This window comes from Bos indicus, chromosome 28 (assembly GCF_029378745.1).
Source record: "Bos indicus isolate NIAB-ARS_2022 breed Sahiwal x Tharparkar chromosome 28, NIAB-ARS_B.indTharparkar_mat_pri_1.0, whole genome shotgun sequence".
NCBI lineage: Eukaryota > Metazoa > Chordata > Mammalia > Artiodactyla > Bovidae > Bos > Bos indicus.
The window spans coordinates 42,504,496-42,521,483 of record NC_091787.1 but is presented as its reverse complement, the minus strand read 5'-3'; positions in this window follow the sequence as shown (position 1 = coordinate 42,521,483).

Below are 16,988 nucleotides of genomic sequence, written 5' to 3'. Positions count from 1 at the left end.
AGAACTGGGGAACAGACACTGGGAGGGCACAAACAGAACCTTGTGTGCACCAGGACCCAGCAGAAAGGAGCAGTGACCCCACAAGAGACTGACCCAGACTTCCTCATGAGTGTCCAGGAATCTCTCAGAGGCATGGGTTGGCGGTGGCTGCTGCAGGGTCGGGGTTGGCGGTGGCCTGCTGCAGGGTCGGGGGCACTGAGTGCAGCAGTGCATGTATGGGAGCTTTTGAAGGAGGTCACCATTATCTTCATTACCTCCACCATAGTTTGTCCTCAGGTCAAATAACAGGGAGGGAACACAGAAAATTGGATTAAAGATTTACTGAGCATGGCCCCGCCCATCAGAACAACACCCAGTTTCCCCCTCAGTCAGTCTCTCCTATCAAGAAGCTCCCATAAGCCCATTATCTTTTTCCATCAGAGGGCAGACAGACTGAAAACCACAATCACAGAAAACTAACCAATCTGATCACATGGACCACAGCCTTGTCTAACTCAATGAAACTATGAGCCATGCCATGTAGCCATCCAAGATGGACACGTCATGGTGGAGAGTTCTGACAAAACATGGTCCACTGGAGAAGGGAATGGCAAACCACTTCAGTATTCTTGCCTTGAGAATCCCATGAACAGCATAAAAAAGCAAAAAGATAGGACACTGAAAGATGAACTCCCCAGGTCAGTAGGTGCCCAATATGCTACTGGAGATCAGTGGAGAACTAACTTCAGAAAGAATAAAGAGATGGAGCCAAAGCAAAAACAACACCAAGTTGTGGATGTGACTGGTGATGGAAGTAAAGTCTGATGCTGTAAAGAGAAATATTGCATAGGAACCTGGAATGTTAGCTCCATGAATGAAAGCAAATTGGAAGTGATCAAACAGGAGATGGCAAAAGTGAACATTGACATTTTAGGAATCAGCGAACTAAAATGGACTGGAGTGGGTGAATTTAACTTAGATGACCATTATATCTACTACTGTGGGCAAGAATCCCTCAGAAGGAATGGAGTAGCCATCATAGTCAACAAAAGAGTCCAAAATGCAGTACTTGGATGCCATCTCAAAAGCAACAGAATGAGCTCTCTTTGTTTCCAAGGCAAACCATTCAATATCACAGTAATCCAAGTCTATGTTCCTGTCAATAATGCTGAAAAAGCTGAAGTTGAACGGTTCTATGAAGACCTACAAGACCTTCTAGAACTAACACCCAAAAAAGATGTCCTTTTCATTATAGGGGGCTGGAATGCAAAAGTAGGAAGTCAAGAAACATCTGGAATAACAGGCAAATTTGGCCTTGGAATACGGGATGAAGCAGGGCAAAGACTAATAGAGTTTTGCCAAGAGAACCCATAGGTTAGCATAGTAAACACCCTCTTCCAACAACACAAGAGAACACTCTACACATGGACATCACCAGATGGTCAATACCGAAATCAGACTGATTATATTCTTTGCAGCCAAAGATGGAGAAGCTCTATGCAGTCAGCAGAAACAAGACCGGGAGCTGACTGTGGCTCAGATCATGAACTCCTTATTGCCAAATTCGGACTTAAATTGAAGAAAGCAGGGAAAACCACTAGACCATTCAGTATGACCTAAAGCAAATCCCTTATGACTATACAGTGGAAGTGACAAATAGATTCCAGGGATTAGATCTGATAGAGTTCCTGAAGAACTGTAGACGGAGGTTCGTGACATTGTACAGGAGACAGAGATCAAGACCATCCCCAAGAAAAAGAAATACAAAACGGCAAAATGGTTGTCTGAGGAGGTCTTACAAACAGCTGAGGAAAGAAGAGAAGCGAAAAGCAAAGGAGAAAAGGAAAGATAAACTGATTTGAATGCAAAATTCCAAAGACTAGAAAGGAAAGATAAGAAAGCCTTCCTCAGTGATCAGTGCAAAGAAATAGAGGAAAACAATGGAATGGGGAAGACTAGCAATCTCTTCAAGAAAATTAGAGATACCAAGGGAACATTTCAGGCAAAGATGGGTACAATAAAAGACAGAAATGGTAGGGACCTAACAGAAACAGAAGATATTGAGAAGAGGTGGTGAGAATACACAGAACTATACAAAAAAGATCTTCATGGCCCAGATAATAACAATGGTATGATCACTCACCTAGAACCAGACATCCTGGAATGTGAAGTAAAGCAGGCCGGAGGAAGCATCACTATGAATGAAGCTAGTAGAGGTAATAAAATTCTCGTTGAGCTATTTCAAATCCTAAAAGATGATCCTGTGAAAGTGCTGAACTCAATATGCCAGCAAATTTGGAAAATTCAGCAGTGGCCACAGGACTGGGAAAGGTCAGTTTTCATTCCAATCCCAAAGAAAGGCAATGTCAAAGAATGCTCAAATTACCACACAATTCCACTCATCTCACACACTAGCAAAGTAATGCTCAAAATTCTCTAAGCCAGGCTTCAGCAGTACATGAATTGTGAACTTCCAGATGTTCAAGCTGGATTTAGAAAAGGCAGAGGAACCAGAGATCAAATTGCCAACATTTGTTGGATCATCGAAAAAGCAAGAGAGTTCCAGAAAAACATCTACCTCTGCTTTATTGACTACACCAAAGCATTTGACTGTGTGGATCACAACAAACTGTGGAAAATTCTGAAAGAGATGGGAATACCAGACAACCTAACCTGCCTCCTGAGAAATGTGTATGCAGGTCAAGAAGCAGAAGTTTGAACTGGACACGGAACAACAGACTGGTTCCAAATAAGAAAAGGAGTACATTAAGTATTTTGTCACCCTGCTTATTTAACTTATATGCAGAGTACATCATGAGAAATGCTGGATTGGATGAAGCACAAGCTGGAATCAAGATTGCCTGGAGAAATATCAGTAACCTCAGATATGCAGATGACACCACCCTTATGGCAGAAAGTGAAGAGGAACTCAAAAGCCTCTTGATGAAAGTGAAAGAGGAGAGTGAAAAAGTTGGTTTAAAGCTCAACCTTCAGAAAGCAAAGATCATGGCATCTGGTCCCATCACTTCATGGGAAATAGATGGGGAAACAGTGGAAACAGTCTTTGACTTTATTTTGGGGGCTCCAAAATCACTGCAGATGGTGACTGCAGCCACAAAATTAAAAGACGCTTACTCCTTGAAAGAAAAGTTATAACCAACCTAGACAGCATATTCAAAAGCAGAGACATTACTTTGCCAACAAAGGTCCATCTAGTCAAGGCTATAGTTTTTCCAGTAGTCATGTATGGATGTGAGAGTTGGACTATAAAGAAAGTTGAGCTTTGAAGAATTGATGCTTTTGAATAGTGGTGTTGGAGAAGACTCTTGAGAGTCACTTGGACAGCAAAGAGACCCAATCAGTCAATCCTAAAGGAAATCAGTCCTGAATTTTCACTGGAAGGACTGATGTTGAATTGAAACTCCAATACTTTGGCCACCTGATGCAAAGAACTGACTATTTGAAAAGACCCTGATGCTGGGAAAGGTTGAAGGCAGGAGGAGAAGGGGATGACAGAGGATGAGATGGTTGGATGGCCTCACCGACTCAGTGGACGTGAGTTCGGGTAAACTCTGGGAGTTGGTGATGGACAGGGAAGCCTGGCGTGCTGCAGTCCATGGGGTCCCAAAGAATCAGTCACAACTGAGCGACTGAACTGAACTGAACTGTACTTGGTATATATAGCTTGATTTTTTGTTTGTTTCTCGGATTGAATTATTCCTTCGTTAGCCATTATATTTCATTTCTTTAGAAAGGTCTGTTTAGATTGCCGTTATTTTGTCTGTTATACGATAGGTACTTTTATGTGCAGATTGAAATTTTTCTTCACTTCAGTAAACTAAAAACATCTGTATCTTCAAATACATGTTTTGCTCCTATATTATGATTCTCTGAAATATCAATTTCCCCCCGTTGTATTGTCTTTATGTATTATCTTCTCTTAACAGTTTCTATCTGCTTTCAAACAGATCTGTCTTATATGTCAGTTGCTTGACATTTAGTTGGATGAGCTATAAAATTCTTACTACTATTCTCAGAAACATTCAAAGAATATATTAAGATACTTCATCCCAAAACCATGAAAAATATTTTCTATGGAAAACTTCTCTGTCTGTTAGCAGAGAGCATGAAAGTATACACAGGAGTGAAAATAATAATATTATTATCCCAATGTCAAAATTATTATGTAATATACAGCTTGGTGACTATATTTAATACCATATTGCACATTTGAAAGTTGTTGAGAGAGTTAGACCTTTAAAGTTCTCATCTTAAGAAAAAACATTTTGTGTGACTATGTGTGGTAACTAACATTAACTAGACTTTTTGTAATGGTTATTTCACAATATATAAAAATATCAAATCATTATACTGTTTATATCAAATTATTATATTTGATATATATCATTATATCAAATCATTATATTGTACACTTGAAACTAACATAATGTTGTATGTCAATTATAGCTCAATGAAACAAATTTCAGAAGACTTACAAAAATGAAAACGTATACATAAATTAAAATAATATTGTGCATTATTATTCCCAATTTTCAAAATTCCACATAAAGCTTAAAAGAAAATGCAGAGAAACTCTCCGAGGACTTGGAACAATGTAATAAGAAAGATGCAGATGTGTTAGAGAAGAGGTAAATGAACTGGAAAATGAAATGTAGAAGAGTTGCCATCTATCTGTTCCAGGAAATAGGAACAGAGAAAATGAAGAGAAGTAAGTAAAGAAGTAATAGTGTTTCCATAGTCTAAACAAATATCTTCAAATTAAAAGGAGTTGCTGAGTGCCAAGCAGGAAAGATGGGGGAAGAGTGAAGGGAAAGTCGAATTCCTTCTAGAGAGAACAAAGGAGCAAGCTACAATGGAGGGAGAACCCAGCAGCCCTTCTGGCCAGCATCACTACAAACTGGAATTAAAGGCAGAAAGGACTTCGGTGTCCTAAAGGAAAATTATTGTATACTTATAACCCTGTCAATTAGATGTCAGAGTGAAAGTCAGATATTTTCAGTCTTAACAAGGATTCAGGAATTTTCTCTCCCATATGTCCTGTCTAAAAAGAAAAAAAAAAAAAAAAGACAACCAGATTCTCCAGACAAAACAAAAGGCTTGAAAGAAAGTCATGGTGCAAACATGAGACAAGCTAAAACTTGGCATAATTTTAAGCAAAGAATGGCATTTTTAAAAGGGAATCTATTTGACTTTAAACCTTAGAATATTCTCAATAGAACAGCAAAAATTCAGTGACCTAGGAAAACATTCTTGTCCTTATGTAGATGTTTCTCTAATAAAAATATCTGGCTGAACCACAGGAAATTGCCACATTTTTGGGAGGTAAAAGCAGATTGAATATAAGGAATTTCATATGGTTCATATGATTCAACTGAATACATAATTATACTGTCAAAAGTTCTTTTTGTTGGGCTTTGACTTTCAGAATCAACATATAAATAAAAGCTGAGACACAATGGCAGTTTCAAACAAGATATAAATGATAAAAACTTTGAAAATGTAAAAGCCATGCTCTGTTTAGGAGGTGGAAGTTTGAGGAAGGTAGAAAGAAGTTCAGGGGCACAAAATCCCAAGGATACTGGAATCCCAAGATACTAATTATACTTAGTGAATCAAGAATAGAATGGATATTATAACGTAAAACAAATAGGTACGTACATTAATACTGAGAACTAAGATTTTCACTAATGTCAAAGGAAATATGGGTAAAAACTAAAATAAAAATCCTATTTCATTAAATTTGAATTGGGAAATCACAACAAATTCATAATTTTATGTGTAGCCACCTGTCAATCCATCCATACAGCTACCGTAGATCTGCCTGAAGAAACAGCAAAATGCCAGTAACAAGGGACCTATATGGTGACCCATAGACTACAGAGGAAGTGACATTATGTGACACCTGGGCTAGAGTGTAACAAAACTAGGTTCTTCCAGGTTCTTCTGGTGTTATTCACTCTCGGAACCTACCCATCTCATTGTGAGAAGGCCTAAGTAGCCTGTGGAAAAGCCTCCATGAAGAGACCCCAGCCCACAGCCCCCGCTGAACTCCTAGCTGACAGCCAGAGTCAGCTTACCAGCCTTGTGGATGAGCCATGTTGAAAGCTGACCTTCTAACCCCTAGGCTTATGCTAGGGACAGAAATGAGCCACCCTGTCCAGCTGAACTTATTCATGAGCAAAATGAAGGACTGTTGTTATTTTAAGCCACTATAGTTTGAGAGCAATTTGTTATGCAGCTACAGACAACTCATATGAAGCTCATCTAAGAAAAAGATATAAACTGACGCAGGGTTCAATAACTGAGGCACGTTAACATGAGGAGATGCCAGCCCCAGCCCTGACTGCCACCTGACAGCCTTCTTCTCTGAGCAAACCGCTCTTACCATTCTGGCAAGTCTGGGGCATTACAAGACAAGAATGAGAACCGCCTGCCCTCTGTCGGACTTCCAAGTTAAAAAAATTATACCTCTGTCACCATATATAAACATTTTTTGGAACGGCGTAAAAAGTGTTCTTGTTGTAATACTGTTTTTGAATTATGGGATTCACTAGAGCTCCAGATAACTCCTTTGCAAATGTCAAGGGTTTCCCCTATCATCCAGGTTTATAAAACTCTTTCTGCACAATTTGTGTTCCCACTAGGCTGTCGAGAGCATTTAGTGAGGGTTTATAACAGTCTGAACATTATCCTGCTGCCCTTTGTAAATCATGTCCATTCCTGTGCCAACTAAGTTGGTGCCTCTCAATCTCCTGGGGGCTTGATTCAGCAGCCCTAGGCGGCCCTACAGTCTATACATCCAACAAGGAATGCCCTTGAGAAGAAAGCGTTGGGGAGGGATGGTGCTGGTTCAGGTCACAATCCGTCATGTCCCTGGGGGAGATGTAAATTCAGACAATGAATATCGAAGCCTTAGGCTAGTTGGCAACCTTCTAATTTTACTGAGGCTCCTACTTATTTCCTATGGGAAGAGCATGAGTTTTCTAGAGAAAGGGAGGATCCTGTACCTGGTAGCACTCCGAAGTCCTTTCTGCACTGTAGTTAGCCAAATGGAGGTTGAATCTATCTGTCTACCTGAGTTAAGGCAGCCTGTCTCTAGCCCTGAACTCATATCCCCTCAGTGTGTCTGGCCTTGCAGCCTGAACTAAGCCAGGAAACCTCTTGGGAGATAAACCTCACAGCATCTCCCAACCCGCAGCCGCCCCATCATCCTCACACTTGTTATACTTGGAATATAGGCAAGAGGTCTGCCTATGGAGCTAGGCACGTGTAAGTCAGCAGCTCAGCTCCAAGCCCCTTACTAGCTGAGCGATCACAGTGAAGGTCCTCTCTCTTGTAAACTTGACTTCTTCATTTGAACGATGAGCCATGATACCCTCCCAAAGGCCCATGTGATAATGCAACTACAGCAGAGTTACTTAACAGAGTGCCACACACGGACACATGCCTAAAGAGGGAGCTAGACGACACAGCTTGGGAATCTGGCGATACATCTCATTTAAACACACTTTCAAGATGAGAGCCCAAGGTATCCATTGACCTGTGATCGTCAGAGATGACTTGTGAACTGAGAAGTGCTGGCTGAATGCATTGTTTTCTCTGCCTTGCACAAAACACCGCTCTATTTCACATTTGAACACACAACAGTCGGAAATCAGAGGCCCCTGTGTGTTTTATGGACTCCCCTTGCTCTTGAATTCAGCATTATAAAGAGAATTTTCTTGGCCCCCAATGTCTGCTTCCCCCATAGTCACAATTCCCCAGTTCCTCAGTAAGCCATCTGCAAAGCCTGCTATCATATGTCATATTCCCTGATGCTTCCTGTGGCCAGGATTTTGGGGCTCCCCTGAGACTGTCCCAGGCCAAGCCTGTCAGCCCTCACCTCTGTGACAACCGCTCCCCGACACCCCTGCCTCTAATGGGCTCTTTGTCCTGACCAGGGTTCCCTTGAAGAAGGAGAGATTTTCTTTCTCCCTGGGCCCTGATTTCTACCCCTTCCTCAGTCCGCACCCTCCGAGTTGGGTTGAGTCATGAATTTTGTTTTTTATGAAGTGCAGTTCGTCTCAGCAAGCTTTCCAATCACGCTTCTGTCATTTAAAAGTACTTTTATTCAGATTATGTGGACTGGTTTATGTAGCTTTGTGGTCAAAACTATTTTTTTTTTAATTTTTATTTTTTATTGTATATGAGTTTATTTTTTCCCTATCATATAAATACTAAGATTTGCACACAGTAAAATTAACTCTTTTGGGTGTATAATTCTTACAGTTCTACGTACATAAATGTACGTAGATAGGTTCTTAAAACCATCATCACACGGGGGATATAGAACAATCCCAACATCCTGAAGAATCCCTGACCCCTACCCAGCCTCAGCAACTATTGGTTTACATTTTTGTCCCTGTCATTTTTCCTTTTGCAGATTGTCACATAAATCTGCAGGCAATTTGCAGATTGTCGCATAAATGGATTAAAACACCTTTTGTTACTGGCTTCTTTCTTATTTTTGAAAATATACTTAATTACAAGACAAATGCCACAAGGATGCTAAAAGCTAGGCAGAGATTTTTTTCCTGCTGCAAAATCAAAGTGATTGAGTTGCTATTTAGACCAGGTAGGAAAGCCTGGCTGTGGGGTCCTGTGGTGGGACTGAGGCCTGCTGTGCGTGCCAAGCAGGTGCCCAGAAGGGGACCATGGTGCTCAGTGACCGATGGCCCACTCTGTGCTGGCACAGCCTGGGGCCACACTGCCTTTAATCTCCACACGAACTCTGCAAGTCCTGTCTTCCTCAATCTGCTGAAGAGGAAAACCAGTCAAAGAGGCTAATACATTGTGTAAGGTTGTGTGTTAGAAGCAGGTGGGGCTGAAAATCAAACCCAGTCCTTCTGATTCTTCTCACTGAGTTCCCAGGAACAGCTCTGGCTCAGCAAATGCCTCCTATTCACACTCTGGAGACAGATGGTTCCTGAGAACCTGTCTTAAAATTGACATTTAAAGAAAATGCTCTTGGACACCAGCGAATTTAGCTCCGGGACTTACAGACCTCTGCCAGTGGAGAATCACTGACTTCCTCCCAGGGCCTCAGTTCCCTCCTTGTGTAATGGGCCAGTGCTACATGCTGCCAAGTGTTCTTGGAGGCTCCAAAGAGATGCTGTACATGCTGCTCAGGGGGTCTTTCTGACTGTTCTGCAGGTCCAGTTGAAATGCAATCAGAGATGGCTGGCCATGCAGCCCTCCCCATGCCAGGGCCCAGTGGAGCCCGGCATCTTCCAGGCCCTTTCTGGCCCTGGGCTCTCGAGGGTGGGCACTGTCAACCAGACGCCTTGCGTCATTCTATGGAGCAGTTCTCCTTTCCTTTCCAAGGGCAGACCCTAAAATGGCTCCTTTTCTTTTCTTCCTACGGATTCTGGGGGATTCTTATCTACATGGAAAATGTAGTAAACAGTACAATTTACAAACTTAATCTGCTTAGTATGAAATTGAGGTGCTTGAGCTCAGCTGGCTCTGGGCCTATGGTCCTTTTTAGACTGTTTTGGAAAAAAAAAAAATGTGTTAGGGTCAGCAAATCCTTTTCCTCCAGACCGCCTCTTAATTTTTAAACCCCTTTGTACTTCAAGGGAAATGCAAGCCGTATGTTTCCAACCCATTTTCCCTTCGGTCACTAAAGCTGTTGTGAAAGAGTTATTGAAGGTTTGGACAGCGCTTTTCTCAGGACAGGAAGTTGCGTTGCTTTCCTGTGAGCAAGCTCTGATTTCCAAAGATCTGAGAAAGGGCCAGAACCCCCAATCCAGCAGGATTTCAACAGACAGAAGGAGTGCCTTCTTTAGCCAATACTTACATTTTGGTTCTTTTAGATTCTATGTCCCTTTGAAGAAACAACTCAGCAAGGATCATTAATTTATTTTTCCAAAAAGCCATTTCAAGGCCAAATTGCCAACACAATTCAACAGAGGTACATAAACGTTTTTGCAGTGAAATCTGAAATTGGGCAAATTCCCCCTGTCTCATGTTTCTTTGTGGGTTTAGAATTGGACTAGAAATCAAGGCAGGCTCTGACTTTTTCTATAGCCTCCAGTGATCTGCAGTTGTCTTAGTGTTGCTGAGATGGTTTTCAGATTAGTCTCAAACAATCAGATTAAGAGAGGAGCTTACCTAGGAAAGTGTCTGGGGTCTTAGCAGTAAACCCAAATATAAAATCAATGGAGGTCTTAGCGACAGTGGTTCAAAGCTATTGATTTGTGCCTCAGGTTTTCTGAGTAATGGGCTTCAGGTTTGGTTCTTGTTTTATTCCACATTCGCGTTACCTCTTCCTTCTGGTCTTTCCATGAGGGAAAGAAACCAGCTGGCCTGGGAGCTCCAGAAGGCCCTGGAGGGGCCCTGTCTGTTTTGTTCCTACTGTATCCAACTAGAACCTGGAATACAGTTCTAATTTGGTATATTTGTTAAAAGGGAGAATGAATGAATGCCTAACGCCCCTGCTCCTTTATTTCCTGTAGTAAAGGTCTCAGGTAACTAAGCCTCCTCACTCTTCAGCTCCCCTTTCTGGTGTGGTCACAGAACTTCCCTGTCTGGCCTTCAGACTGCTATAAATCATACCTCCATTTGTAAATCAGCTATGAAAATTATAAAAGAGCTATTGAGTTTGAAATTCTTAAAACTTGTCTATTGGCTACTTCCAGGTTCCCCCTGGTACTTACATGGAGACAATTTCTGTATTAGCTGGACATGGAGGGATCACTTATGACAGAAATGTCCTAGATCTATAATTTCACCTGCCAAACTGAGATGGGGAGACAATGAGGGTTGGTGGGGGTGGGGTGGTGAATCTGGCTTTATAAGAAAAACAACAGGCCCAGGTGACATGGCTCAGCAGGCATAGGCAGCAACGGACAGACCATAAGGGTGCACTCCTGGCTCCCAGATGCATGAGTCCTAAGATAGTGTATGATGGCTGTCCACGGGGTGGCCAGGGTGGATGACATTTAGACTTTCAGGAAGGCTGGGAGGTGGTAGGCTTGTCCTAAACCCCTAGCAAGATTCAGAGTTAGGTCTCCAGTCTTGGGGGGCTACTCTCTCGAGCCAAAATTAGCTCTAACTCAAGAAGAGCTGGGATTCATTGAGAATCATCTTTTAGGAACCAGGCAGAAATTCAGTTGCCAGAAGGAGAACACAAGGCCAGAACTAGACCAGCAGCAGTTGTGACCCTCAACACAGCCCTAAGTGAAGAGTTAGGACTACCTCAAAGCCCCGACTTGACACTAGGACTAGGGTGTGAAGAGCGAGAGGCAGAGGCAGGCTGAAACAGGTCAGGCACACCCTTCCTGCATCCAGCTTCTCTTCTCAGGTGATTATGACTTAAAATGCTTGACAGTTTGGAAATGAAATCAGAGCACAAGAGAAGGACCACAGCTCTTCTTCACATGCCAGGTCCTTCTTGGACAAAGAGGATTTTCAAGCTGTGCATGGATTGCCTTTAGCTCTATCTGCAAACTCTGGATTACCTGTCATGGCATGGCTGGGTCTGATCATGGGCTTCTACTTTGATGAAAACAGCCACTCAGCCTGTGGTTGTGGATACTTCACTCTACTCTCTTTCATCTCCAGTTTAATGCTTATAAGATCCCTGAGAGGTGGGACCCCCTCCCCTACCCCGCACTCACTATTTACATGTGGGAATATGGATGTAAGTCAGTAAATGAGAAGACGGGTCAGAGGCCAAAGGCTTGGCCAGGTCCTTGCTCATCTCTGTGGATTCCCAGGATGACCATGGGCTCCTTGGGAAGCCCACGTCATCTTTGCCACTTGAACTCCCCCAGAATCCAAACACTCAGTTCCTAATCACAGTCACAGTTGTCCCAGGTCATCTGCCCACAGTCTGCAGAGGGACCCAGGCTTCTGTGGCTGCAGCACTACAGCTCGGCCTCTTCATCCCTCACTGGGCATGTCCTGGTCGCTGCTGCCCTGTGTGTCCAGCCCTGGCTCGTCCACTACTATGGCCCCAGCATTGCCTGGTGGTTGCCCTACCCCTTTCTCAGGAGGCTTAATACAGCTGGGACAAATCCACAGGGAAATGGCCCCCTGCCATCCAATATGAAGTGGTGAAGGCCAGAGGTGGACTCTGCAAGGGATTAAATGTGCTCAAGGGAACTTTCCAAGAAGTTCTCAGAGCATGCATTCTAAGCTTCAAACAATAAACCTGGAAATAAGCAGAAAAACCAGGACCTCAAAGCACCTAACCACAAAGGATCTAAAAATAGTTTCCTAAATATCAACCAGGCAGGGAGGAAATTCAAAGAAAGTAAGAGCATTTGAGAATATAACTAAAATGTAGATACTCTAACAAAGTGTGCAGACTCAGACCACACCATTCTCAGAGAGAAAGTCATTTCTTTAGATGCCAATTTGAAAAAAAAAAAGCTAAAGGAGCTTTAATGACCTAAAAAATTAACAAAGAAACAAAGATGTTGATTCGCAGAACAAGAGGAGGGGTGGGGGAGAAAGACCAATGGCAGGGAAAAAACTGAGCTAGAAAGAGACAGAGCAAATTAATGTGGGTTAATTCCTAGAAAAAAATGTTTAACAAAGCCACAGGAACAATTTCTAACAGAAAATAGAAGCTGACATACTTAGAGATGAAAAAAGGCTGATGAAAATTCGGAGCAATATAAAGGTTTGAGGCCTCAGCACACACTTTCAGGAAGTAAACACAACGGCCAGGGATGGGGGTGGGGGAGTGGGGTTGGTGTGGGGGGTGGGGGGGAGGACCGGGGTGGGGGTGCCCTCAGAACCAGACTGCTGGATCTGCATCTCGTCTCTCCAAGCTACTTGACTTCCGTTCTGCCTGGTTCCTTCCGTAAAATAGGGAGGATAATGATAGCCTTCCTCTCGTGGGTTTTGCAAAGTTTCAGTGAGTTAATCCAGGTCACCTACGGGAGCATTTCAGGGAGAGAAGCCGTCTGAATGCCACGTGATGCCAGTCACAGAGCTCAAAGCAGCCCACAAGGCCTGCACTAGTCTTACCCTATCTTACAGAGAAAGACCTCTCAGGGTCATCTAACGTTCTTAGAAAGATTTTTCCAAGTTGGGGAAGGATCGTAGAGCTGTCACAGGGTTGAGAGAGCTGAGTCTGTTTTCCCTAAGGTGGCATGCCCTGGGGAATAGCTGACATCACAAGTGGAAGCTAAAGGGAGGTACATTGTCATGGCTAGTTCTACACGTCAAATTGACGGGGCTCAGGGATGCTCAGAGAGCTATACAGCATTATTTCTGGGTGCGTCTGTGAGGAACAGATTAGCATTTGAACTGGTGAAATGAGTAAGGAAGATCCACCCTCCCCAATGCAAGTGCATCATCCAATTTGCTGAGGGCCTGAATAGAACCAAAAGGTGGAAGAAGGATGAATTTGCTTTCTCTGCTTGAGTTGAGACATCCATCTTCTCCTGCCTTTCAGTATTTGTGCTCCTGATTCTCAAACCCTCAGGCTTAGACAGTTAAGACACCACTTTACTGGGCCTTCAGCTGGTGGATGGCAGATCATTATCTTCTCAGCATCCATAATCACATGGGCCAATTCCTTATAATAATCTCTTTCTCTGTATGCAGGTCGAGAAGCAACAGTTAGAACTGGACATGGAACAACAGACTGGTTCCAAATCGGGAAAGGAGTACATCAAGGCTGTATGTTGTCACCCTGCTTATTTAACTTATATGCAGAGTACATCATGAGAAATGCCGGGCTGGATGAAGCTGGAATCAAGCTGGAATCAAGATTGCTGGGAGAAATACCAGTAACCTCAGATATGCAGATGACATCACCCTTATGTCAGAAAGCGAACTAAAGAGCCTCTTGATGAAAGTGAAAGAGAAGAGTGAAAAAGTTGGCTTAACTCAACATTCAGAAAATGGAGATCATGGCATCCAGTCCCATCATTTCATGGCAAATAAATGGGGAAACAATGGAAACAGTGAGAGGTTTTATTTCTGGGGGCTCCAAAATCACTGCAGGTGGTGACTGCAGCCATGAAATTAAAAGACGCTTGCTCTTTGGAAGAAAAGCTATGACCAACCTAGATAACATATTGAAAAGCAGAGACATTACTTTGCCAACAAAGGTCCATCTAGTCAAGGCTATGGTTTTTCCAGTAGTCATGTATGGATGTGAGAGTTGGACTATAAAGAAAACTGAGCACCGAAGAATTGATGCTTCTGAACTGTGGTGCTGGAGAAGACTCTTGAGAGTCCCTTGGACTGCAAGGAGATCCAACCAGTCAATCCTAAAAGAAATCATTCCTGAATATTCATTGGAAGGACTGATGTTGAAGCTGAAACTCCAATACTTTGGCCACCTGATGTGAGGAACTGACTCATTGGAAAAGACCCTGATGCTGGGAAAGATTGAAGGCAGGAGGAGAAGGGGATGACAGAGGATGAAATGGTTGGATGGCATCACCGACTTGATGGATATGTTTTTGAGCAAGCTCCTGGAGTTGGTGATGGACAGGGAAGCCTGGCGTGCTGCAGTCCGTAGGGTTGCAGGTGGGACACGACTGAGCTACTGAACTGATGTATCTGTGTATCTATCCTGTTTGTTCTGTTTCTCTGGAGAATCATGACTAATACATTCAATTCAGTGTAAGTGTGCTAACTTAAATGTTTGCACATTTAACCATCAATGTCTGTTTTCTTGAGTATTTTCCCCTTTCTCTCTCAGCTTCCAAGTTTGGGAGCAATGAAGAAATGGCTTGACTTTTATGTTTCTCAAAACCTTAGTCTGGTATAGAAGCAATATCTTGTGCCTATGAGAAGAAAACTGTTACTGCTAAGGAAAAAAAGGGCTTCTTCTAGAGGCTAGAAAAGATCTTGGTCGGTGATATAGGCATGGAGGGAGTGGGCACATGGAGACACCAGGATGCATGGTGAGAATGGACATGCCTACTTCCTGGGCAGAAACTGCTGGAGTTTCAAGGAGGCAATGAAGCCCCAAAGAGTAACTGAGAATGTCACAAGCCTCTTGTGCCCAGGATGCTCCTCAGAGGCACAGGCAGACTCCAAGTGATGGAAGGCACAGTGATGGGGCAGATGAGCTGAGGACAGCTTGAGGTCTGCAGGAGCCATGGCAACAAGCAGGAGAGGGCCTCCATGGAGACGGTGGAGACCCAGGGTCAGCAACCGATGAGACTATGCTCATCGTGGCAGACATCCAAGTAGACAGAGAGCTCAAGGGTTGGGCGCTGCTTAGCTTTTAGTCTCCTCTTAAACAACCACGACCTTGGTGGGGAAAAGAAAGGACAACTGATGAAATTTAATTTTTTTCATAAACTTAATAGCATGAGACTTTCAAATAGAAATTAAGTAGAATTGGATTTATAGACTGAGAGTCTGCTTTCTATGTTAAGAAACAATTTTTTTTTGCCCACTAGTTCCCTGGTGGCTCAGATGATAAAGAATCCTGCAATACAGGAGACCTGGGTTTGATCCCTGGGTTTGGAAGATCTCTTAGAGAGGGAAATGGCTACCCACTCTAATATTCTTGCCTGGAGAGTTCCGTGGACAGAGGAGGCTTGTGGGCTACAGTCCACATGGTCAGAAAGAGTCAGACATAACTGAGCAACTAACACTGCTGCTGCTAAGTCACTTCAGTCGTGTCCAACTCTGTGTGACCCCACAGACGGCAGCCCACCAGGCTCCCCCATCCCTGGGATTCTCCAGGCAAGAACACTGGAGTGGGTTGCCATTTCCTTCTCCAATGCATGAAAGTGAAAAGTGAAAGTGAAGTGGATCAGTCGTGTCCAACTCTTAGCGACCCCATGGACTGCAGCCCACCAGGCTCCTCTGTCCATGGGACTTTCCAGGCAAGAGGACTGGAGTGGGGTGCCATCGCCTTCTCCGAGCAACTAACACTAGAGGTACTAAATGTAGAGGTCCTCTGTCACTGAAATATTCCAGAAGGGACTGGATAAACCTTTGCTGAGGACGCTTAGAAGAAATGCAAACAGCGTCCAGAAACTGGCCCACCTAGAAATCCTATGATTGTATGAATTTAATAGATAGAAAGATGACAGCTGCCAAGAAAGACTCCGGGGGAAGTCTGAAATTTTCTGACTCTAAAATGTCTCCTTCTACCAACTAAAACTCATGATCATTGATCCATTTCTGATGGAAATAGTCATGGAATATATGAGGTTGATGAAGGGAGATATAGAATTTGGGAATAGAAGATGGTGATGCCAAAGAGAGGTTCTGTGTGGGTCATTGAAAGGGAGTGGCCAGCACGCGGACAATGCTGTACAGCATGAGTGACTAAGTGGGGTTTGCACAGTTGAGGGATGCTCTAGGGGAGTGATGGCAGGGGGTGCATACTATGAGGATGACTGATGGCTTGTGTCAGGAGATACAGGATATGGGTGCCCAGTGGAGAGGATGAGTGGGGTATACAATTGGGAGTTGACTATGTGTGGAGCATAAGGCAGACTATCCTGGTGGGTGTTGGTTGTTTCAGTGGTCTTTCCTCTGTGAAATACCCTTGTGGGTACTTGGAATTGTACCAGATTGATTTTTAAAAAATGATCTAACTTGGCCTTCTGTAAGCTTTTTCTTCAATTCTAGAATATTATCAGCTATTATCTCTTTAAATATTGTCTCTCTTGTTTTCTTATTATAGAACTCCTGTTAGTTGTATGTTGAAGATTCTTAATCTATCCCCCATGGTCTTGACTTCTTTGTCATATTTTCCATCTCTCTTTTTTTTTTGGCTCTTCTTACTAACTAGCTTATTAAAGATTTTTAAGTTTGGTTTTCTCAACCATCACTTCTCTTACATTCTATTTCTCTGTTTATCTCTTCTAACATCATTTGTTTTTGTTTCAACAACTGTACTTTCTGCTTTCAGATTTCTAATTGTTTTGTATGCTCCTATCCTATCGTATAGCCTCTGCTGTTTGACTCATAACCTCCTATTCTTATTTTATGAATGTAAATTCTTAAAATTT